General features: G+C 35.2%; 2 protein-coding genes, 1 long non-coding RNA gene and 1 pseudogene across 6 annotated transcripts in view; 2 read left to right on the top strand and 2 right to left on the bottom strand.

Moving 5' to 3' along the window:
- LOC125854276 (putative late blight resistance protein homolog R1A-3) overlaps positions 1-11,261 on the top strand; it is a 37,986-nt gene extending 26,725 nt beyond the window's left edge. Inside the window, exon 3 of one of the 2 annotated variants that reach the window (XM_049533773.1) lies at positions 11,241-11,261. The gene's annotated coding sequence lies outside the window, so the exon portion shown is untranslated. Of the gene's footprint in view, positions 1-10,977; positions 11,208-11,240 lie in introns of those variants that run through there. The other variant, XM_049533771.1, reaches the window with a different exon arrangement.
- The window catches only part of LOC125856277 (putative late blight resistance protein homolog R1B-23), a 107,614-nt gene that overhangs the window by 41,802 nt on the left and 39,657 nt on the right, over positions 1-26,155 (bottom strand). The gene's annotated exons all lie outside the window — the stretch shown is intronic.
- Positions 1-26,155, bottom strand: part of LOC125854313 (uncharacterized) — a 77,075-nt gene that overhangs the window by 22,317 nt on the left and 28,603 nt on the right. The window lies entirely within an intron of this gene.
- The window catches only part of LOC125854286 (putative late blight resistance protein homolog R1B-16), a 55,107-nt pseudogene continuing 29,817 nt past the window's right edge, over positions 866-26,155 (top strand). The window contains exon 1 of the transcript XR_007445394.1: positions 866-1,756. The product of XR_007445394.1 is annotated as a putative late blight resistance protein homolog R1B-16 (transcript). The remainder of the gene's footprint in view (positions 1,757-26,155) is intronic.

The raw sequence follows: 26,155 nt of genomic DNA, 5'->3' as shown, positions 1-26,155 counted from the left end.
AAAAAAAATTAACTTTATTTTTAAAAAATATTTTTAATTTCAATTCAAAAATTATTTTCTACTCTCTAGTAAAAATAAAAGATATTTTTTTCAAAATATTTTCATTCATAAATCAAACACTAAAAAATATTTTCTACTTATCAACCAAGCATGAGAAAATAAATCAAAAATCTACTTATTTTCTAGGAAAACATTTTCCTTCGTACCAAACACCCCCAAAGTCTAATTTTTTAATTTTATTTATAGAAGTGAATGACCGGTTCACAACTTACAATTTGGTGATATTATGGCCTTTTGCAACTTCTTGTTGTAATGATAAATTGAAATGAAAAAAGTTTGAATATTAAAATATATTTGAAATAAATATTGTGTGCAAGTGTTATGTCTTTTTGACTGAGTATACCAGAAAGGAAAAAAAAAAAATACTCCCTCCGTCTCATTTTATTTTATGTGAGTTAGTTTGACTTAGCATACATGGAGTTTAAGTTTTATGTGAATTAGTTTGAAAAATAAATGATAGAAATTTGTGTAGTTACAAATAATTTCATTAAAGTAAAATGGATATTTTAAAGTTAAATTATTTCTTAATATAGAAACGTGTCATTCTTTTTTGGACCGACTAAAAAGGAAAGTATGTCATATATATTGGGACAGAGCGAGAAACAAATAAAAATAGATATAAAATGCCTCATAAATTGTCTTTTTAGTTTATGTTTTCGCTCTCACATACTACTAAGAGTTAAGAAATTATCCGCACTGTTTTTTAATGCATTCTGTTTGATTATTATGTTAAAAAGGGTCTTCTCTTGGACGATAATGAAGTGGTCGGGTTTAATGAGGAAGCTGAAAAAGTGATCAAGCGACTTGTTAAAGGATGGGAAGAATCACATGATATTATTATCCCAGTGGTGGGTATGCCTGGACTTGGAAAAACTATAATGGCAAGAAAAATATACAATGATCCTAAGCTTTCATATGAATTTGTTAGCATCCTTTGGGTTAACGTCGGTCGGGAATACAAAATAAAGGATGTTTATCTTAGGATTCTCAAATTCTTCACAAAACGCATAGAAGATCATCTCAATGATGATGAGTACACATTAGCTAATGTGATAAGTTCTTTTATCAGTAATCGAGGTAGATGTCTCATTATTTTGGATGATGTTTGGGAAGCAAATGTCATTGATCACGTAAAGAAAGTTTTTGCAGAAAACAAAAAGAGGCATCGAATCGTGATGACCACGCGTGACGGATATCTAGCTGCTTATGCCAATCCAGAACCTCATAATCTGAAATTCTTGACTGCAGAAGAAAGTTTTGAATTGTTGGTAAGGAGAGTTTTTGGCAAGGGAAGTTGCCCTGATGAATTAAAAGATGTTGGAAAAAGAATTGCAGGAAACTGTGGTGGAGTACCACTTGTTGTAGTGGTAATTGCAGGAGCATTAGCAGGTCGTTCGTATACAACTGAATGGGAAGTAGTTGAGAGAAATGTAGCACAACATGCTTTTAGCGTGAATAGAGATTATGGTGTATTTGTAGAGATGAGTTACGATCGTTTGCCTCAAGAAGTGCAGATGTGCTTTTTATATTGTGGTATTTTTCCTCAGGGCTTTGATATCCCTGCTTGGAAATTGATTCGCATGTGGATTGCGGAAGGGTTAATAAAGCCCCAGCAGTCATACACTCTTGAGGAGATAGCAGAGCATCATTTGAACGTTCTTGTTCATAGGAATTTAGTGATATTGTTGCAAAAGAGGTCTGATGGTCAAATAAAGACATGTCGTCTTCGTGACATGTTACATGAGTTTTGCAGAACAAAGGCTGCTAACAAATGGCTTTTTCAAGAAATATGTACAACAGTTGATAACGCTGTTCCTTCTATACAGGACCCAGATACTTGCCGTCGATTGTGTATTCAACCATCTACTCTGAATGACTTTCTCTCCACAAAACCTTCTGCAGAACATGTCAGATCTTTCTATTGTTTTTCCTCAAAACAAAAACAAACTGACTTGTCTCCTAATGAAATCAAACTCATTCACAATGCATTTCCACTTATAAGGGTCTTGGATGTTGAATCTCTCAAATTTCTTTTCTCCAAAGACTTTAACCAATTATTTCATTTGAGGTATATTGCTATCTCGGGTGACATTAAAGCCCTTCATCCGGCCTTTGGTAATTTCTGGAATTTACAAACTCTTATACTTAATACAAGTACCTCAGAGCCCACTTTCGACGTAAAAGCAGACATATGGAAAATGTTACAGTTGAGGCATCTCCACACCAACATACCTGCAAAATTGCCATCTCCGACTATCACAACAGGTAAACCTTCTTCTCTACAAACTCTTTCTATGGTTGCACCAGAAAGTTGCAAGAAAGATGTGCTGGAAAAGGCGCGTCATCTTAAAAAATTGAGCATTCGAGGGCAAATGGAAGCTTTTCTTGAATCCAGGGGTGGAATCAGCAATCTTGAAGAGCTAAAGTGCCTGGAACATTTGAAACTTTTGAATGATGTTCTTTACATGAATAAAACAGTTCAACTTCCTTTAGCATTCTTCAGACTTGTACGTACAGTAAAGAAGTTAACTTTGGCAAACACAAGGTTTGCATGGAGTGAGGCAGAAAAATTAGCACAATTGGAATCCCTTGAGGTTCTAAAGTTGAAAGAAAATGCATTCATGGGTGATACTTGGAAGCCGGAGGTAGGAGGTTTTAGAAAACTCCGGGTATTGTGGATCGAGAGGGCAGAACTAGAAACTTGGGAGGCGTCGAATCTTAACTACCCCATCCTTAGGAACCTCGTTCTTGTCTCTTGTGATAAGCTCGACACTGTACCAGTTGAGCTGGCTAATATACCTAATTTTCGCGAGATGAAGTTGGAGAACACAATCAAAGCAGTCAAATCTGCAAAAGATATACTGGAACTTAAGAAATCTCAAAAAATAATATTCAAGCTCAGCATATTCCCTCCTGAATCTGAATCCAAGGTCACACAGTAAAGTTGAAAGGTTAGTCAAATTCATTTGTATTATAGTATGGCTATATATCTTTGTTTCCATTTGGCATACATTTTCCGTGACTCCATCTATCTCTAGTTATGTCTCATTTAGTATATCTTTTGTAATTATTTCATTCTTCTAGTATATGTTATAAAGACTGAATGTGTGCTGAAAAGAGTGTGTTTATTAATGAAGGCAGCAAGGTATTAAATAGAGTTACAGGGAAAATAATAAGACTCCTAAACGAACTGAACTAAAGTAATCTAAATAAATAATAACTGCTGAATTAGTAATGCAATCCTAATACGACTAAACTACTGAGTGATGTCCTAACGCCAGATGTTCTAATACGCCCCCTCAAGTTAGGCGATGAGTCACCAAGCCTAACTTGAGCAAATTAGACTCAAAAGAAGATTTAGGAAGTGCCTTGGTGAGAGTGTCAGCAATTTGATCAGCGCCATGGACATGAACAACACGAACCCTTTTGATGTCAACATAGTGGCGAACAAAGTGAAAGTCCACGGCAGCATGCTTCACACGTCTATGGAGAACATGATTCTTGCTCAAGAATGTGGCTCCAAGATTGTCACAATAAATTGTGGGTAGCTGATGTACTGGAAAGTGCAGCTCATTTAGGAGATTGGTGACCCATAAGGTTTCAGAATGTGTATTAGCTACATCCCTGTATTCAGACTCAATGGAGGAGCATGAGACAATATTTTGCTTCTTTGAGGACCAACTAATCGGATTGTGACCAAGAAATAAGATGTAACCATATGTAGAAACTTTGTCAACAATGTCCCCACCCCAATCTGCATCAGAGTACACATGTAGATTTTGAATTCATCAATAAGAGTAATGCGTAGGCCGAGTTGAATGGTACCACGTAGGTATCGAAGAACACGTTTTACAGCCTTCCAGTGAAGGTCTGATGGTGCTTGCATGAATTGAGAAAGCTTGTTGACTGCATAGGCTATGTCAGGTCTAGTGAATGATAGATATTGAAGCCTGCCCAAGACTCGGTGATAACGTGTAGCATCAGTCAAGTGAGTTCCATCAGATAAGGTGAGTAACTCAGATGCACTCATTGGCGTGTTAACACTCTTGCAGTCGGTCATTAGCTCATCATTTAAAATTTCATTCACATCATAATTTGCTTGGGTGAGAATTAAACCGTTAGAGTTGTGTATCACTTCAACACCAAGAAAATAGTGAAGATTACCTAAATCTTTAATAGAGAACTTAGAAGCAAGGGAAGTGATGTTATGAATGGGCCGAGGCCTGTTATACCAAAAACAGCCCAATACCATATTAAGGAGTTATGTGTGGGATCTAGGTTAATAAGTAACCCATTCTAGGGAAAATAGGGGGACGCAAATTGTTAAAGAAAAGAGTGTCTCCTCTCATCCCCTTCTCAGTCTAAGCTTCTCATCTCCTTCTATTCTCTATCCCCGTTACTTTATCTTATGCAATTTCTATTGTATTAGTGCTATTTCTATGTTGCCAAAGTACACCAGTTAATACTATCAGTGAAGAGTTTGGCTACTGTTCTTTTGTGATTACTGTTTGTTACATTGGTGCTTTCATCCAGAGAACTCCATCATCAGCTATGTTTCTACCTAGATTCAGTGGCAATGACAACGACAACCCGAAGAACTGGATTTTTCGGGCAGAGTTGTACTTCACATACCTTGGCTTCGACGAGAAGGACTGGCTACCTCTTCCTTCCTTCTACTTTGATGGTGAAGCTCTTACTTGGTTTAGTTGGTTGCATCGTAACAAGCAATTCGTCAATTGGAAGCATTTTATGGAAAAATTGCTTATGCGGTTTCCAAAACGAACCTTCACAGCTTCGGTGAGTATGACAGATACTTCACGAGCCTATTTTAACTGTGGGCGCTATGCTACATTTGTTCCTCCAATGACCTCTGCCTCTACAATTGTAGATCTAAGTCATGTCACACTATCATCTGACTTGGAAGATGGCTTCATAAGTGGGAACACGGATACAGCCCATATGCTTGAGAAGTTGCCAGAGAAGTATACCAATGTGGATTGCTTGGCATTGATTACTGGAAGTAATATTGAGTTTGCGACTCTTGAAGTCGTAGGAACTCCTCAAATTGGGAATGCAAAATCAGTCGAAGCAGACTTGTTACAGGAACCTTCTTCCATTACCGAAGGTCAGGTGTTCGATGAAATTTCACACACAACTGCGAGCTCTGACATTTCTGAACCTATTGATAGATTCTGCAAAGATGTTAGTATTCAAACTAAGGTCCCTCCTTCGGTGTTAAATGATACGAAAGGATCTAATGATGTGGATGAGGAAAATTCACTAGATAATGTAGCTTTGTTTGACAAATCTCCTCAAAGGGATGCATCTGGTACTCTGGCTCCTTTTTCTACGGAAGGACCTATGATGTCAAATACACGTTTGCGGATTACTGACATAGTATATCCAATTGCGACTGGGGTACCACTCTTAGTTCCTCTTGTTGGTTGTGAAGTTATGCTGTCAAATAAACATCTCGAACAAGATATGCCAACGAGGTATGTAGTTCCTAACTCTATTGGTAGTGGCTCTCCTAAATGGAAAACTGATTTAGAGACGAAAGATTTATCTATTGATAAATACTTTTTGGAGAATGAGAGTTCCATATCAACAAGTGCTATGCAATCTGTTCGATTGCTTCCTGCCGCGGAAAATGGAAAATCTATTGGGGGATTCAGTGGTCAAAATATTTTGAGTCAATTTCCATTTGTTCCTGCTGTTAATTTTCTTATGCTTATTGTAACTGTTCCGGCAACTGCAGTGGATCTTTGTGTATGGGATCCGGGAATAAGTTTTGGGTTAATGGTTCTTACAGGTTACATAGAGAATGTGGAGGAACTACTATCATTGAGATGTACTGACAAGTTTCTCTTAATTGCATATTCAAATCGTATGAGTAGAGTGTGGGATCCCGGACAACTAGGGAGTGTAAAGTTCTACAGGTTCAAGGGGTTCTCTGTTATCGATAACTGCAACGCATTAATGTGTCCTCTAATTGCATATTCACTAGTCTTCACTGAATATTATGCAATTAAACATGATGTGTTCTTGGCCAACTTCCACCAAACATCAGTCTTGCATCTTTGCTATATAACTGCTCTTGTTGGCATGGTACAGTTATGGGAGGTAAAAATATTAACGAGTGTATCTAAGAAAAAGGCAGTGCACTCTGCTGGTTACACACTTTATGGAGTCATAGAGATAGTAGAGTTGGATGCACGCCATGGATTACATCATGGCTTAGGTAATGCATTAGTTTCTGTTATCCTCTTGAACAAATGTGTGATTGCGAGGAAAGTTATAACTGAACTCCAATTGATAATGCGGGAGAATTTTATCGTAAATCAGAAAGAACATGGTTGCAATTGGTTGTTATCAATTATAGTGGAGAGAGTTGGGGGAAGGAGAGCTTTTACATTCTATTGCTCAATACTTCGAGGTGAATAATTCTAGATTTGACGAGTCTGAGCATGTTACGAAGTTAAAGATCCTTAATGTGGCTGCCAATAGTGCTTCAACAAGTTTTGGTGATATCATTAGGTGTATTGCTTTTTTTTTGGATATGTCTCACATGGGTACCCATCTTTGCCATGTTAATCAGCTGCTAAGCAAGAATGATGCAACCATGTCTATAATACTCCAGGCAGCCAACCGAGTTTCTTCATTGTTGCTTACCAATCTAACTGTACCAGGGGATGCTCATGCTTACTCGAACCTTGAGGACAAGGTTCTTATTGGAGTTGGGAGTATTGTTATGAATGGGCCGAGGCCTGTTATACCAAAAACAGCCCAATACCATATTAAGGAGTTATGTGTGGGATCTAGGTTAATAAGTAACCCATTCTAGGGAAAATAGGGGGACGCAAATTGTTAAAGAAAAGAGTGTCTCCTCTCATCCCCTTCTCAGTCTAAGCTTCTCATCTCCTTCTATTCTCTATCCCCGTTACTTTATCTTATGCAATTTCTATTGTATTAGTGCTATTTCTATGTTGCCAAAGTACACCAGTTAATACTATTAGTGAAGAGTTTGGCTACTGTTCTTTTGTGATTACTGTTTGTTACAAGTGACAACCTGATTGACACTTAAAGTATTGCTCCCAGTGATAATAATATCATCGACATAGACGAGGACGAACAATGTATCACCAACACCATGTCTGACTAGTAGTGAGGCATCAAATTTTGTCTTAACAAAGCCTATGGATGAAAGATAACCCGTGAGGGCATTGTACCACGCCCGAGGAGCCTATTTCAAGCCATAGATCGCCTTTCGCAGCCGACATATATTGCATTAGTTTGTCATCACTAGTAAACCCCGGAGGTTGAGCCATGTACACTTCCTCGTCCAGGTTGCCTTGGAGGAAGGCATTATTGACATCCAGCTGGCGAAGATGCCAGTTGTGACGAAGTGCTACAGAGAGGACAATGCGAATTGTGGTGGGCTTGACGACTGGGTTGAATGTGGCATGAAAATCAATGCCCGGCCTTTGAGTAAAGCCTTTTGCAACCAGGCGCGCTTTGTATTTGTCGATGGACCCATCAGCATTTCTCTTGATCCTGAAAATCCACTTGCAGGATACAATGTTTTTGGTCGGGTCAGGAGGAACAAGTTCCCAAGTTTAATTTTTAATTAAAGCATCAAATTCATGTTTCATTGCATAACGCCACTCGGGGTGTTTTTGTGCTTGTTTGACAGTAGTGGGTGTGACAGTGAGGTTCAATTTGGCTAGGTAATCAAAAATCTGTTTGAGTTTGGTGATATTGTTTTGGGATCGAGTGACAGCACGGGTAGGAGGAGACGGACATTGAGGCGGTGAAGGAGCGAGTTCCAACTCGAGGATAGGACAGGCTGGTTGAGGAGCCATGAGTGTTGGTGGGATGGTGTTTCTACGTTGATAGACACGGAGAGGAGACAAGCTGCTTTGTGTGTTGGTTGGGATCTGCGTTTGTGAGTTTGTAGGGAGGTGTGGTAGTTCTAAACGCTGGGCAGTAGCTATAGGAGAGGGGTTCTGGGAATTGGGAATTATTGAAGATGAGGAAGATAAAAATTTACCTGGAGAGGGAGGAGTTGTAAGAGGTGAATCTGTTGCGTCCACTGCTGATGCATTGTCGGATAAGGACTGTGAGTTTGAGTTGTCGCCGGACTGGGTTGGAGATGAGGCAGACGGTGATGGGAAAGCTGGAATTGTGCTTGCTGCTATTTCTAATGGAGTGGGCAGATCAGTCACTATGGGAAGTGTAGGTGTGGGGTTCGACGAACTTGGCATTGTTGTTTTTGCCCATTCTAGGTGAGCTGATGTAATGGTAGTATTGGCGAACAATGTCTTAAATGGAAATACATCCTCAACAAATCGCACATCTCGGGATAAATACACCTTTGCAGAAATTGGGTCAAAACACTGGTGACAGTGATGGGATAATGAGAAACCAAGATAGACACATGGGGTAGATTTTGATTCAAGTTTATTTTTGGAGTATGGTTTAAGCCATGGATAGCATAAACAACCAAAAATCCGGAGGGAGTTATAATCAGGTGATTTTCGAAGTAATCTTTGGAATGGGGATTGATTATCTAGGTGAGAGGTTGGAAGACGATTGATGAGGTAGACAGTGTGATGGCATGCAAAAGACCAAAATTGGGGTGGGAGGGACGCCTCATGTAAGAGTGTTCTTGCAGTTTCGACGATATGACGATGTCGTCACTCTGCAAGTGCAACTCGTCGGGGTGTATAGGGTGGGGTGAAGAGGTGTTGAATACCGTGAAGTGAAAGATAGGAGTCAAGACTTTTATACTCACCTCCGCCATCAGTATACAATGATAAAATTTTAGTGTCAAAATGTTTTTCCATCATAGGATGAAATTTTTGAAAGATCTCTTTAACTTCACTTTTCTTTGTTAGTGTGTAGAGCCAAGTGTACTTCGTATATTGATCAACAAAAATATAATAATACAACTTTTTGTCAAGAGATAAGACTGGCGATGCCCCCATAAATCACTAAAAATAGTTTGAAGTGGTTTAGAGCTAGACAGTGATAATTGGGTAAAAGGATGCCGATGAACTTTATTAGATAAACAAGAATTACAATGAAAGTTTTTGTCTCGCTCATGAAATGGTAGCAAGAATTTATTTAAAATAAACATAAGAACTCTAGAGTGAGGATGTCCAAGACGTTGGTGCCAAGTAGTGAGAGGACTAGATGTGGAGATAATGTGAGCTTAGGGATGTGAGACAGGCCACTCATACAGTCCATTGTTGGTCCGACCGTGCACCAGTGGCTTCCGCGTTTGCAGATCCTTCACAACAAAGTTAAAAGGGAAAAATTCAATAGACTTAAGATTGTCTTGACAGAAATTAGAAACCGAAAGAAGCTTGCGTTTAATGGAAGGGGCACACAGAGTGTGGGTTAGCTTAAAGACATCATTTGATGCATTTAATTTAGTAGAACCAGTGTGAGAGATAGGAATTTTGTTACCATCACCCATAGAGACATCCTCGTTACCGTGGTATGGTTGTAGGTTGTGCAGCTCTGTTGTGATATGATGGGTGGCTCCTGAGTCAACTATCCAAGGGTTGGTGTCCGCCGTAAACCCAGCGGCATAGTTGGCTTTCGCTTCAAAGTGATTATGAGACTTCGAGCGGCAAACATTGGCAGTGTGGCCAATTCTATTACATAGTTGACATCAAGTAACACCGTTCGGATTGGAATTGGACTGCCATTGTGGTGGAGTGCTTGGACGCGAATTTTGGCGCCATTGTTGAGAGTTGTTGGTTTGTCTACGATTGTTGCGATTATTGGAGTTGAATTTGGTGGGAGTAGCAACTGCAGCAGTGATGGTACTAGGTAGTTTCTTAGCATCCTCATGGCGAAGGAAGAGTTCAAAGTCCAGTAGCTTTTCAAACAGTTCCTCATAGGAGATAGCCGTATCGCGTGCACGAATGGCAGCAGAGATCTCACGAAATTCAGGACCTAGACCACTGAGTATTTTGACGATGAGTTCAAGATTGGAAACAGGAGCACCAGCAATGGCTAACTCATCTGAAAAGGACCGAATAGTGTGAAGATATTCAGTAATGGAGCGAGAGTCCTTAGTGACACGGGCAAGCTGATTATACAACTGAAGACTCGGGTTTGAGATTTGTTTGCATAAGTGGTATGCAAAGCATCCCAAGCTGATTTAGCCGAGTCAGCGGCAGCAACAGTAGAGGCAATAGTGGGTTCGACAGAAGCCATGAGGGCATTCTGGATGAGTTGGTCCTGACGGAACCAAGTTAGGAAGGCAGGATTAGGAGATATATTTACGCCGAGAGTAATTGTGCGACCGGGGGATGGAGTGGTTCCATCGAGATGGCCAAAGAGGTTGTAGCCATACATAAGCATGGAAAATTGGGCTTTCCAGGTGGCAAAGTTGTGACCACCGCTTAGTTTGATGGGTAATGGGGATGCAGGATTGAATTGAATGATAATATTAGTACCCGTCGTGTTATCAGCATTGACAACTCTAGGATTGTTGCCATTGTTGTTACCATTGTGATTGGTCATTGTTGCTGGTCTGCGTGAGGAGGAGAAAAAAAATTTGATCGTACTCGTTAGAGCGTGAAGAGCCCTGATACCATATAAAGACTGAATGTGTGCTGAAAAGAGTATGTTTATTAATGAAGGAAGCAAGGTATTAAATAGAGTTACAGGGAAAATAATAAGACTCCTAAACGAACTGAACTAAAGTAATCTAAATAAATAATAACTGCTGAATTAGTAATGCAATCCTAATACGACTAAACTACTGAGTGATTCCTAACGCCAGATGTTCTAATATATGTAACAATTTGTAAAACACTTACATTCTGAATGCACTCTGAAACACTTTTCCTCTCTTTGCTTCCTTGTTATTTCATTAACCAATTTTCCTCTATTCTGCAGGAGAGAATCGGGACTTCGATCTGGGGTCATGTGTATGATGTCGCAACATTTCATGTTTTCTGTCGTCCAGTCATCTGATAAGGTTGTTCCAATGAAGAAAACCTGTTTGGCTTTTGTGATTTGTAATACGCTAAATAAATGGAGTATGTACTCCCTGGAGTTGTTTTTTTTTTTCGAGTTTCTGATCAGTTGGAGTGTTTTCTTTTTTCAATCGCAAGTCTGTTTGCTTCTTTCACTATTCTGTTGTATTTGATTTGTTTCAGTGTAAAACATACAGTTGCTTTTATCTTTTAATAAAGTGTTGTGTGTTTTAATATGAACTAGAGCGAGTACTTTCTTAAGAACTTACTTTTTGAGGTAAATTAGTGAACTACCTTATAATATAAGCACAGAAATGCCACCACTTGCAAATTAATATATTTATGAATCATTTGCAAACAACTAGCATTATGTTAGAAAATTTGTTAAATTATTGTTACTGGTCGGTGCATTTAAAATTAGAGTCAGAAAGACTTGATTAAATAATTCCAAAAAAAAAAAGTCAACTTAATTTTTCATTTTATACTGTTAGCTACTGCGGTGAATTAATTAGTGAACTCTTTCATTGAAGACTATTTTATTGTTTACACTAGTTTAGACGTAAATAAGCGTTTTTAAAAAAGCATATAACTAAACGATACATAAATAAATATATGATCTATTAATTTTTTATTAAAATTTAACAAGTAAATAATTGTTCTATATTAAATACTATTTATAAACGCATGATTAATAATAGGAAAATGCTCAAATATGTCATTGAACTTTGAGAAAATGCTCATTTATGTCTTTTTCGTTTGACAAACACCATTACTTGTTAACTATAAATAATTCAATGACATATTACTTAGGAGTTACATAGGTTACAAGAATAATGAAGGAATTAAGAATGAGATAATGGAGAACCATTACATCTTCTGCCAGAAAAACCACAAAACGGACAGCCACTACAACGTTCTCAGCAACGTTATAACAAAGCAATGGCAATTAAGCCAAATGATAATAAAGATGACATCAAATGTCATCAACTGTCTAACGGTAGTAAAGCACCTAATGGTATGTTATTAGGCAGAAAGCAAATGACATTTAGCAAAGTATAATAATATTAAAATGCCACAACATTTTTCATTTTACATTTCTTCATATATACTACAGCTAGTGAACCTCTCATTGCTAAAACTATCCTCCTCTGCTCTTGCATTTGTTAACCAATTTTGAAAGAACTCGATCGGAAGTAATGCAGGTATTTGTTTGCATGTCTTTTACATATTTTAAGTTGTTAATCATGATCTATATCATAATACATGTATCCTACGTGTATTATATCACGTGGTTGATTTGTTTCAGTGTAAAACAGTTGCTTTTATCTTTCAATAAAGAGTTGTATGTTTAATTTCTTATATTTGCAAAATGAATTTTAGTTCTTGTGCTTAGATCTTCCATTCGATTACATGGTATCAAAGCCTATAGGCTCGTGTCGATCTGTTTTGGCTTTCAAAAATAGGCTTCATCATGTTTTGGCCATGTTACAGAAGAGATTTTGGGGTTGAACCAATATCTTCTCCGGAGTCCTGTTGGAAATTTTGCGGAAAATACTTCAACAGTAAAACCTGTAGAGAATTCTTTACAGCATGAGGCATGTAAATAACATTGTCCTTGAGGATATTTCACCCAGTATATGGGTAAAACTTGCAATAGCGCCTTTGTAGGGAGTACCATGTCTTTCAACAAAAGCAATGATAGATTAAAACAAGTGTTACACAAATGAAACTAAGCAAATACAACCATAACACAATAGAAAAGATGCAAACAGTTTCACAACAGAGAAAAAAAAAATCCACACGAAGGGGAACTCGAAATGCAACAGAATTAGCCTTATTTGAAAATGACAATACTCCAGTTAGCTATTTGTCTGATGACCCCTGGCTTCCAGCAAGCTCAATGTCCAAGTTCTCTCCTGCAGAAGAGAAGGAATTTTTTTAGAAAATGAAAAACAGAAACGAAGAGAGGAAAATTGTGGCGGCTAGGTTTCAAAGAAACCACGAATCAATCATTCACAAGAACCTGTACAGTATAGCACCTGGATTGAACAAACTCCCCTTGATCAGTTAACTCACAATAACTCTTTGCGATCAGGTATCTGATTCGCGATCGTGATGCACCAGACACCAGAAAACTTTGATACAGTAGCTTAAACGTTCCAACTAGTCTGACACCATCCAAGCGCCTCTAGTCTCAACCCGAACCATCTAATCAAGTAAAAAGTGTAATACCAACTTAACCAAATACTAAATCATGAACTAGAACACAAATACTAAAAATGAAGGGTCAGGTTATTACAAGAACATGCATTTCACTTGAAATTTTGTTTTGAAGTTTTTTGTGAGTGAAAGAAAAATTCGTCGAAAACCAGTTTTTCGTACGGATTCATAATTTGAACTTCATAACCTTCCCATTCAAAAATACTATAATGAACTATAACTCATAAAGATTCCAAGTGGGAAGTAAGGCAAACATTTTATTTGTTCAGAATAACAGATTAGTAGCACAGCCTCTTCACTTTTGATGTTGCACCCACATTGGATTCTCAAAAAATACATTAATTTTAGAGAATCCAACAAGCACCTGTTAACAATTTTGAAGAGTCTGAGTAACATAGAATAACAGTCCTTCAACACATGAGCCATAAAGGCACAAACTATTATACAACAACGACGAAAAGCAACACTTCCACAAAAATGACAAAGCAAATACAACAAAAACAGAATAAAAGGTGCAAACACTAATAAAACTGAAAAAAAACACACTCCATATACATGAAACCAGGATCCCAACAACGTCGATGTCTCGATCTTCTCCTGCAGAAATGAGGAACATAGTAAATAAATTTATATTGGAATAAAAAGAACAGTATTTTCTAGTATGAATCCTCGTTGAACCATTCACACAAGTAATAACAGAGTGCAATTCAGAATAACTAAAGTTTTTGTCGACACAACCAATTCAGATCATGAGGTTCTGTATTGGCATAAGTAGCTAGATATCTATCACGCGTGGTCATCATGATTCGATGTCCCTTTTTGTTTTCGTCGAAAACTTTCTTTACATCATCAATGACTTCTGCTACCCACACATCATCTAAAACATTGAGACATCTTCCTCCTTTATTTATAAAATCACTTATTACCTTAGCTAATGTATCCACATCATCATTGAGATGATCTTCTATGCTTTTTTTGAAGCATTTGAGAATCCTAAGATAAATATCCTTTATTTTGTATTCCTGACCGACGTAAACCCAAGGGATGCTGAAAAATTCATATGAAAGCTTAGGATCATTATAGATTTTTCTTGCCAGTGTAGTTTTTCCAAGTCCGGGCATTCCCACCACTGGGATAATATCAAGACTTTCTGCCGGTCCTTCAACAAGTCTCTTGATCACTTTGTTAGCTTCGTCATCAAACCCGACTACTTCATCATTCTCCAAGGAAGGACCCTTTTGAACATATTGATCAAATGAATCACATCAGAAAACAGAATGGCAGATCTTCACAAGTTGTATACAACATATTAAAATGCTCGTTTTATCCTTAATGAGACAATGATTTATGACCACACTAACATCTATCACTTGTTTTAGACCATACATTTCGAAAGACTTTCTTTATTTCTTAAACTCTATGTCAAGTCAAACATGAGACGGTGGAAGTAATAATCATATTACCTGCATAGGAATATGTTTATAAAATTATTGTTACATGTTATTGTCATGACTTTAACACTAGCATCCTCTCTATTACCGCGGCTGCTGGCACAGAGTTTGCCGATGCTTATTCCTGAGATACCATCATTACTTCTTCTTCGGAAAAAGAAGTTCACGACCCGTATAAATATGTATTCGGAGTTTTGATTACTATTAATAAAATTAATTTTCCTAAACATCATGATAGTTTTTTGTGATATTTATTATATTTATAACATGTTTATTACTATAAGTTCTTTATAAAGAAAACAACCAGACAATTTCATATCGATTTAAATTATTTTGCATAAACACAAATAATAGAGAATATAATAATAATAATAATATTAATTAGTAGAAATTGGAAATGGAAAAATAAAATTACAACCTCATATAGCCAAAAAAGTCTTAGATATGCCGGATAAATTAGACAACACTAAAGAATTACAAAAATTTCTAGGAGTCTTAAATTATGCAAGAAACTTCATAAAAGACCTAGGAAAGGTAGCAGGACCTCTATACTCAAAAACAGGAGCGCATGGACAAAAAACTTTCAATACTGAAGACATAAAATTAGTTCAAAAATTAAAACAAATGGTTAAAAACATACCAGACCTATCTCTCCCATTAGAAACAGATTATCCAATAGTAGAAACAGACGGAAGTTTAGAAGGATGGGGAGCGGTATTAAAAACAAATATAAAGAGAAAAAGGATGAAAAAATCTGCGCTTATCAAAGTGGGAAATACAAAAAAAGAAAAAAAAGAAATATGAGCAGTATAGATGCAGAGATACTAGCGGTAATTTACGGTTTAAACAGTTTTAAATTATACATTATAAATAAAAAGGAAATCTTAGTACGAACTGATTGTGAAGCCATTGTAAAGTTTCACCAAAAAATAAATGGGAAAAGTAGTAGTAAAAGACGATGGTTAAACTTTCTAGACGCTACTTCAATATACAATATTACTCTAGAACATATACAAGGAAAAGATAATTCTTTAGCAGATCAACTTAGCAGGCTTATAAAAACTAACTATTCTGTTTCAACATGAATACAGGAAAAGTTAAAGCAAGAGCTTCCAGCTCAAGCAACGCTACAAGCCAAAAAGACAAAGACTTCTATTTACAGACTCTATTGAGAAACACTTTGTTTAAGCCTCAGACAAAATTGGAAGAAGCCAAACTAAACACCCTAAGCATAGAAAGACTATATTTTGGAAAACAAAATTTGATATTCTATCCCCCATCTAACCTAAGTTTCCGAGTAAAACCAGAGACAAAGATAGATAGACCTCAAAGATGTTTAATAGACAAATTATGGATAGCTTACAATAAAATACCACGAGACAACAATTATTTCATTTCCGTACTAAATTCACTAAGCCATTATTTTACCGAGAAAAATGAGAATAAAAAGTTCAAATTCTATATGGTGGTTCAAGGAAGACTAGCAGGTATTTTTCAGACATGGACAGAGGTAATAGATTCTTTAAAAGACTTCCCCACACCCCTCTTCAAAGGGTTCGATGATTTAAACGAAGCCCTAGACTATGCAAGAGGAACTTTGGGGCCAAATTATTTCATAAGCCCATCGTTAAGACAAATCACAAGCCCGTTCATACAGTACAACATTAAGAAAGACATAGACAAAATCATATTTTGTGATCATTGTTCTTCAATGACATAAGGTTTTAGAAGACAAAATCAAAATATTGACAGACTCGAAAAAAAAATAAAAAAATTGACCCAACATGTTCATGTCCTAGAAGAAAGAACAAAGATTTTACAATTTGATATCAACCAGACAATACCATTACAAAAACCAAACAATCCTAAAGAACAAAAGAGTTCTCCATCTCATTCCAAAATGGATAAGACGGGTATTCATTCCCCAAAGAATGTAGAAAGAGCTATTGTATCGGCTAAGGGTATAGCTAGTCCTGTTCAAACGGTAACGGGTAATGACTTATCAAATCCATTTATGGCTGACACTTTGCCAAAAAGTGTGAGAATTTTACCAGCAAGTTTCAATACTATAACCACAATAGGAACGGAGACAAACAAAAAGACTAAAGGATTCCTACTCAAAAGAAAAAAAAGATAAAAAGATAAAAAGATCGAAAGAATATTAATACAAAGTTCTCTTTACAAGTTACTCAGTGAAAAGACTAAAGAAGTTGTACAAGAATACCCAAACCCAGAACCAGAACCAGAACTAGTAAATTCTGATCCCGAGGATTCAGGGAGTAGAAGTGACGAATACGATCCGTCAATGGATCAATTTGCTTGACTTCAAACGACCATAACTCCTAGTACAGGATGAGTTAGATGAGATACAAGATAGAAAATTAAAGCCCTTCGAGTCCTCTTTCCAACGCCACCGAGTTTGCTAAATTCCGAGCTCTGAGTAAAAGGTTATGACTGATTTACTAATGATGCACAAACCTGGCAGCAGCTCCGCGATGGCTCCGCGACGCGGAGCCAATACGGACCTCACTGCCTGGTGAAAAATAATTCCAACTCCCAGCTCGTTTTATTTGTTCATGTAAGGGTAATTTAGTCCTAAAAACCCTTAGGAGGTCATCTAAATTGCTCTAAACGAATAGAAAATCAGTTTTCACAAACAAAACCCTCTCATCCACTCCAAAGATTCTACGCTCAAGAAATTCAAGAAATGCTAAGGCTAGGGTTCATCTCTCAAGATTTTCCTTCAAGTGCTGCAAGAAGTTGGTTCTTTCATGTATGCAAGCTTCCATAGTGTTGGGTTTGTTCACCCACACGCCAATCATGTTATTTTCAGCGCAATTTTGTTCTTAAAGTTGAAGGATTAGAGTTCTTAATGAGTTCTTGATAGGTGTTCTTGAAGTTCATTCTAAATCTTGTTTTGTTGGGGTTTTGATGATTTCTTGAGATTAAAGTGAGTGTTTTTAGGGAAGTATTGAGTAGATTAGAGTGTACTTATGTTAAGTAATTGAATCCAAGTGATTGGGGAAGAAACCATTCGATTTTAGGCGAAATAGGGTGAGAAAATGAGCAAATAATTTCGTCGGGTCTTCTGGGTTGGGGCCTGGCGTGTCGCGCTAGCCAGTGCTCCCCAAAGTATGCTTTGAAGTTTAGGGGCTGGCGCCCCGCGCCACCCATAGCCCCAGGGTCACCTGCCATGTCCAGTTTGCAATTGGTTGCTCCGTTTGAGTTCTTTCGAAGGGTACCTTCACTCCTTTTCGATTCTAACTACTCTAAGCTACTTCTAAACACCTAAAATCATTCCTAACATTATCATAACCTTGAATTCACAATTGAAATTCAAGGTAGAGTTAAGAGTTAAGTTTTGAGAATTCTTTTGAACGTTCTAAGAAAGTCCCTTTGAGTCCTTTTGTGAAGTCTTCTACAACTTCTAGTAACTTGTTTCAAGACTCAAGTAAGTGAGAATGAGAGTGAGGAGAATGTATTCATGAGTGTACACCATCACCTAGATCCTTCATATCATGAACCGTAACTCTTGAATTCATAATTCACATTCAAGAGAAAGTTAAAAGCAGAGTTCAAGAAAGCCTTTGAGTTCAATTGTGAATCATTTGAGATCAACTATCGATTTGAACTAAGTTTTGAGGTGGTAAGTAAGAGAATTAGAAGTGTCGTATACATGAGTTCCATGTAGTTTGTAGACCTTCTAGTCGAATCGTTCATGCCCATAAATTCCGCATGGACTCCATAAATTGAGTATCATTGAGAGGGGTAATATTTTTAAGTTCTAAGTCTTGAGTATTGAGTTCCCAATCCCCTTTGAGATTATATTTTCTAATCATGGCACTATTTCATGTTACCCATGAAGTCCTTGAGTTGAAGTGTTCATGCTCATAATTTCGCATGAACCCTATAAGTCGAACAATCTTGAGATGAGAAGTATCTTTGAGTCCTTGAGTTGAGTAGTTCATGTTCATAATTCCGTATGAACCCTTTGAGTTGAGCATTCTTGAAATGAGTAGTATCATTGAAGTTCTTGAGTTCCAAGTATTGAGTTCTATCTATGGTTATTGAAAACTTTGCATTGAGTCGTTCACGTCCATAAATCGGCATGAACCATATTTTAAGAAGTCTTATACAAATGTTTTAACTTTGTTTTAAGACTTAAGCTTTGAAGTTGAGTAAAGAGTAAGAGCAAAGTTCATTTTCTTTAAAATGATATATGGGAACTAAGTATTCCCAAGAGTAAATGTTTTCACATTTAAGATGAGAGGAAACTGAGGTTTCCAAAAGAGTTTTGAGCAAGAAAGGGAACATCGATTCCAAGAGAGCTTTTAAGCTAAGTTTTTGAGTAATTATCTCAAACCAAAGAAAGAAGTTTTGTTTTTACAAACATATGAGCTAAGATATTTTGGGAGTAGTATTGAGCACCGATATGGGGACGAGTTTGAGTTCAGATAACTCACGTCTCCATAAACCATGTAGCCATCATGGGTAGTAAAAGATCATACTTTTTAGATGACTCCTTAAGATGCTTTTAGCATAAGCTAGTGGATCTACTAAGTTAAGCATTCTATATGACGGCAAAGTATAGGACAGTTCTAGCAGCGTGGGCAAGACGATGTATCACCACTTAGGCTCATAGTGGTGGTTGTCGATTAGAGAAACTCCCACGGAAACTATATTACTTTATTATATAAGTAAAGTTGAGTTTGTTATTGCATTTTCTTTAACAAACTAAGTTGTTTTTACTGTTTTATAAAGCGCTCCATTTATTGCATGTGTATTGTTGCTTTATATTGAGTTGAGTATCCAAAGTGAGTACCCAGAGTCGAATATCATATCTTTGAGTTGAGTATCTAATCTCTGAGTTGAGTATCTAATCTCTGAGTTGAGTATCTAATCTCTGAGTTGAGTATCTTATCCTTGAGTACTTCTGAGTTGAGTAAGTTTGAGTAGTTTTGAGTATCCTTGAGTATTCTTTGAGTTGAGTATCAAATCTCTAAGTTGAGTATCTTATCCTTGAGTAGTTTTGAGTATTCCTTGAGTTGAGTAAGTTTGAGAAGAGATAAGTATGTTTTCTTTGTATCAAGTTTCAAGCTTATGTTATGCTTTAGAATTCTCCTTACATGCTCGTACATTCCACATACTGAACCATTTGGCCTGCATCTTTTCATGATGCAAACACAGGTATCCAGGATCATCAACAGGAGCTTCGTTGATACATCTGAGAGTTTGAGTTAGCTATGGTTAGCTATGGTGAGCCTCCTTGCTTCCGGAGGATTTCATTTACTTTTCAGTTTAGTTGGGATGTCGTGGGTCTTGTCCCAACTTCCATCTTTATCAGTTAGAGGCTTCATAGATAGTCAGTATAGTTGAGAAGTCTGTATTATTCATTTATTTTATTAAATGTATTATAGACTTAAGTTGCCTATTTTATGGCGAGTTGAATATATTATTTTTATTCTAAGTTGTTCAATTGAGTTAAAGTTTTGAAAAATTGAGTTTATTGAATTTTATTCAGTTTTAAGCTTTTGCATGCTTAAGTTAGTCTTCCGCTTGTAGTCAGTCAGGATGAGGGTTCGCTTGGGGACCAACAATGGTTCTTGAGTGTCGGCCACGTCCAGGGTGTAGACTCGGATCGTGACACATACAAGGTGGGATGACCCTCGTGACGGAAAAGATGAGGAAAATGAGCCTAAGATGTTTTATATATGTGAAGAGGAAGGATAAGGATATGTCACTACTGAGAAGGTGTGAGAGGTTGAGTTAGGAGGTAGTTATAAGCCGAAGAACTAGGGGAGATGATTAGATAGAATATGAAACTTCATCTAACTATAAGAACAACAGAAAATGACCTTAGATAGGAAGGACTTAAAAGATACAATAAAAAAAGATTATGATTAAAGAAGATCTTATTTGAATTTCGAAAGTTAAAGGTGTCACATAAATTCATATTAAACTATATCTATATGATATATTACTCAAAAATTGAGAAATCACTTAAACAATCGTTGACTCAATTATTGTCCCCAAGTGATATTTTCCTTCACTAGTGATATAAGGGACCTCTAAAGGATATGATTGAAGAAAAAGGGATTCGATATGATTAGGATTACCAACAACTAGAGATGCTCAAACAAAATCACTTTTAAGTCTTGGAAGAAAAATATAAATATAAGTGCAAAGCAACGAAATATTATAAGTCCTTTGGACATAAAAAAAGAAAAATTTAAAAATTACTATTTGGTTATATATTGAATTGATCTATAGCTAATTTTTTAATATCTTTTTTTTTAGTTCGACAAATTGATTTTAATGATTTTCTTAGTCACAAAACGAACCATGATATTGAATTAAAATTCGTATTTGTTGCCAATTTATTTTTTTAAAATGTGAAGCTCATGGTGATTTCTAATAGAGCCCAGGGCGAATCTATGTGTAAGAGAGGGGGTGCCATGCACTCGGTACCTTGATTAAAACTTTATATAGATATATAACACCAATCTCATTAGTTTAGAGGCTAATTATACGATTTTTCATGAATTTTTTATATTATAATTTTTGTCATATTTTGTTACCTAAATAAATATATATATTCGAGGTGTCCAAATAGCAAATCAAACAAGAAAGTACTCCTGCTGGCACTATTTTAATATATTGTGAGGACTGAGGACTAAGACTTCGACAAAGACTAGGTCAACTTTTACATATTAATCTTCAAGAACCACCAATTATATATATAAAGTTGTTATGTAGGATGTCAATTGTCACGTAAAATGTGTATTTATTTATTTAACTTTATACAAGTTTAAATGTTTACGTGAACTGTCAAAATTGAAATGCATAAATATAAAAATGAGATCAAGTTAAAATGCATATTTATGTTTTATGATTTATGCCAAATACAAACATCATATCTTCACCAACTACAATAAACTCATTTTTTCAACCCAATCACATGTTACTCCTTAAAAGATGGGATAAGGCACAAATTCTCTCACGCGTCTCACCGTCTCACCTATATGGAGTCACGGAGTGTGCCACGTAAGAAAAAATGTATGAAATTACAAAAAAAATGATTTCAAAAGGTAATAGGACCTTAGTTTAATTAAGATGTGTCTCTGAAATTTCAATCATAATTTAGAGAGTACTTGTGTCTTATACCTTAAAATATCTACTTGGATTCCATTATTTTGGCTATGCGTCCAATGACTATTTGGAGGGGACATTTTTGAGGCCGAGTAGAAAAGGAAAGACATGTGTATTTTTTATTTTTTTTTTGGTTTCTCACACGATCTACGATTTTCATATTAAAACTCGATTAAATTTAGATTTGTACCAAAAATTGTATGTTGAGGGATAAAATATTTCCTAACAAAGGTGACTCTCTATCTAGAGGGACTCGATTTCGAAACCATTAATTAAGAACGAAGGAATACTTACCACTCTACCACAATCCTTATCAGTTAAATGAAAGGACATGTGTTTGCAGTTGTGTGTAGACATATATGAGTATGAATCAGAAAGGACATGATGATGTGAAGACTTATCGCTATTAAAAAAAGAACAAAGACTTTAAAAAATATCATGATAGATAAACATGACTTTAACTTAACGTCAACTGACAATTATGACTTTTAACTCACACCTTAAGCACTTAAACTTGCATAAAATTAAATAAATAGACACATTCGTTCTACATGACACCCTACATGTTAATTTGTGTCCTACGTGACATCCTACGTGTATTATGTCATGTAGGACACATATGTCTACTTGTTCAATTTTATAAAAGTTTAAATGTCTACTTGTACATACTCAAAATTGGAGGTCATAGTTGTCCGTGAAAGCTACGTTAAGGGTCATATTTATGTATTATGCCTAAAAAAAACTAGGTCACTTTAAGTGTTTGGAAATATAATTTTATCTCGTGATTTAAAAATTAATGTTTGAATAAATAATTTTATCTCGTGATTTCAAATCATGAGCTAAAATTCCAATTTTCTTAAAAAATTTAATTTGAGAATTTCATATCGTGATTTCATATTTTTTAAAAACAAATATTAACCCACAAATTTATATTTTATTAAAGAAAATTCCACCATTATATATATATAATAAAACTCGTTTAAATATTAATAAAATAGAATATAAATAAAGTTGATAAAAAATAAAGATGTTGGGGTAAAATGTGGATGCTGGGGTGAGAAATGTTAGTAAAATATGTTGTAAAGTCCTACTCAGTACCCCCTCCTCCGGTTTCCTTATCTGGTTTAGTAATTTGTTGTTATTGAATCTATGCAATTTTTCCCAAAATTACTTTTTTTTTACTCTGTTCATCTCTTTTCCTTAGCCTATCGGGATACACAGTCCTTCGGTTCCCTGACCATGGTGGACTTTCAACCTCCTTAGGTTTTTACAAGTTAATCCATCGTTGTTACTAAGATAACACCCGAATGGACGGATATAAGCTACTAGATAAAACAGAGCTCATAAATAGAATACAGGGAAGAAAGATTTTTAGTAAGTTTGATTGCAAGTCCGGATACTGGCAAGTAAAAATGCATGAAGATAGTATAGAATGGACTACTTTTACTTGTCCAGAAGGACATTTTGAATGGTTAGTAATGCCCTTTAGATTAAAAACAGCCCCCCCCCCCACCCCCTCCCCCTATTTTCGAAAGAAAAATGGATAATATTTTTAGAGACTATAAATTTTTTATTCTAGTGTATGTAGACGATATTTTAGTATTCAGTAATAATACTAAAGAACATCTAAGACACCTACAAACAATGTTTAAGTTATTTGTAGACAACGGAATTATAGTTAGTAAGAAAAAAATGGACTTATGTAAAAGGCTCATAAAATTCTTAGGAGTAGAAATCGGAGATGGAAGAATAAAATTACAACCTCATATAGCTAAAAAAGTCTTAAACATGCCAAATAAACTAGACAATACTAAAGATTTACAAAAGTTTCTATGAATTTTAAATTATGCAAGAAATTTTATAAAAGACCTAGGAAAGGTAGCAGGACCGTTATATTCAACAACTGGAGCTCATGGACAAAAGACATTCAATACAAAAGACATAAAGTTAGTACAAAACTCAAACAAATGGTTAAAAATATACCAGACTAATCTCTCCCATTAAAAAATGACTATCCAATAGTAGAAACAGACGGAAGTCAAGGATGGGGAGCAGTACTAAAAACAAAGAAAAATAAGTGTGGAGACAAAAAAGATGATAAAAATTTGCGCCTACCAAAGCGAAAAATATAAAGAAAAAGGAAACATGAGTAGTATAGATGCAGAAATATTAGCAGTAATATACGGTTTTGTTGATTATATAGAGGCTATTTTCACCGTGTATTCTGGATTAATTATGTCTAGTCTGCAGCTTATGTGATTGACTTTCCAATGCCTCAAGGGTCTTTCTCCGATTATCTCTAGTTTATCTAGAATTTAAATTACTTCTTCCAGATCTTTTTTGTTTTTTATTACTCCTATATGTTGTAATCCTCTTTTAAAATTGTAAAGCCATGTATTTATTTTTATTAAGTTGTAATTTTTTTCTACCTCTTCTGTATCTAAAAGGCTAAGTTCTAATAATTCAATTTCTTTCCTTTCATCTGTAATATGTATCTTAGTACATATTACATGATTTTAAATTCAATTCTTATTGTCACTATTTTTTAATATATAGCGAGGACTAAGACTTCGTCAACTTTTATATTTTAATATTTAAGAACCACCCATTTAATAACTCTACCTTTTTTTTTGTTTTCCCATTGACAGTTTGTTAACTACCATAAAAAACAACTTTTAATATATATATATTAAAAAATTTAATCGATATTAGTTAATTGTAATTAGATTCAAAATCGCTATAAAATTTCTTTAAAAATAGTAACAAAGAATGTTAATTACAGTTAAAAATATATATATTTAGCGATAATTAAATTATTATTATTATTATTAATTAATCGTCACTAAATATAATTTTTAGCAAGTGATATAGACAAGTGGATAAACATTTATCACGTGGCCTTTCAAACTTTTTAGTTGGAGTTTGGACGTTGATTTATTGAAAATTAAATAAGAACTTTATAAGTTAAACATATAAGATTTGCATTTATATTTTTCTTCCAACAAAGGCGTGGAGTGTAGGGGTGGGTAGGCAAGGTATGATATGATATGGTAATTGAAATTTTGATACGATAATTTAGGTATTTTGTTTTTAAAATTATTTTATAATTATCATACTAATTTAATTTGGTATGGTTCACTATTTTGAAGTTTGATTTTGATATTTTGCGGTATGATGCTAATCATGGTTTGTTAAATTTTGACTAATATATATTCATATGATAGAGTATTATGATTTCGACAATTTAGAAAATGTCTCAATTGAATCATGGTAACACATACACATTTAGAAATGTATATTCAAAATAAAAGTACGTAGAAACAAATTATTTTGTTAATCAATTACATTTAACATACATTTTAATCAAAATAGAGTAGTCAAAGTTTCAACTTCTAAATATTTAGTTTACATTAATACTAGATTGCACATTTGTTAGTGTTTTAATATATATATATGTTATTTATGTAATTATATACTTTGGTATGATATTCAGTATTTATGTAACTATATACTTATATGTAATTATATACTTGTATAAAGTTGAATAAATAGATATGTGACTTCTATGTGACATAATACATGTAAGACACCACATATGATGCAAATTGCCATATAGGGTGCCACGTAGAACGCAGTGGCAAACGTAGGTTATGGACTATGGGTGCTTAACCACTCATTGCTTTTTGTGATAAACACTACTCCTATTATTTGTGTACAATATCTAATAATTCATTCAAATATTTTTTCTAAGCACCCACTCTATATAGCAATTTTAAAACTAAAAATAATTAAGCACTCATGATATACTTATGGATCTGTCACACTGATAGGATGCGTCTACTTGATTTTTTTTATTTTTGGTTTCTGACACGATCTACGATTTTCATATTAAAACTTGATTAAATTTAGATTTATGCCAAAAATTATATGTTGAGGGACAAAATATTTCCTAACAAAGGTGACTCTCTATCTAGAGGGATTCAAATTTGAGACCATTAATTAAGAATAAAGAACTACTTGTCACTCCACCACAATCTGGTGAAAAGAAAGCACATGTGTTTGCAGTTGTGTGTAGACATTTATGAGTATGAATCAAAAAGGACATGATGATGTGAAGACTTATCGCTATTAAAAAAAGAACAAATACTTTAAAAAAAAATCATAATACACTTTTAATTTAACGTCAGTTGACAATTATGACCTTTAACTTAAGGTGTGCACAAGTAAACACTTAAACTTGTATAAAATTGAACAAATAGATACATTCGTTCTACATGG

The sequence above is a fragment of the Solanum stenotomum genome, chromosome 2 (genome assembly GCF_019186545.1).
Source record: "Solanum stenotomum isolate F172 chromosome 2, ASM1918654v1, whole genome shotgun sequence".
Classification (NCBI taxonomy): Eukaryota; Viridiplantae; Streptophyta; class Magnoliopsida; order Solanales; family Solanaceae; genus Solanum; species Solanum stenotomum.
Note: the sequence above shows the minus strand (reverse complement) of the source record. Positions and strands in the feature narration are given on the sequence as shown.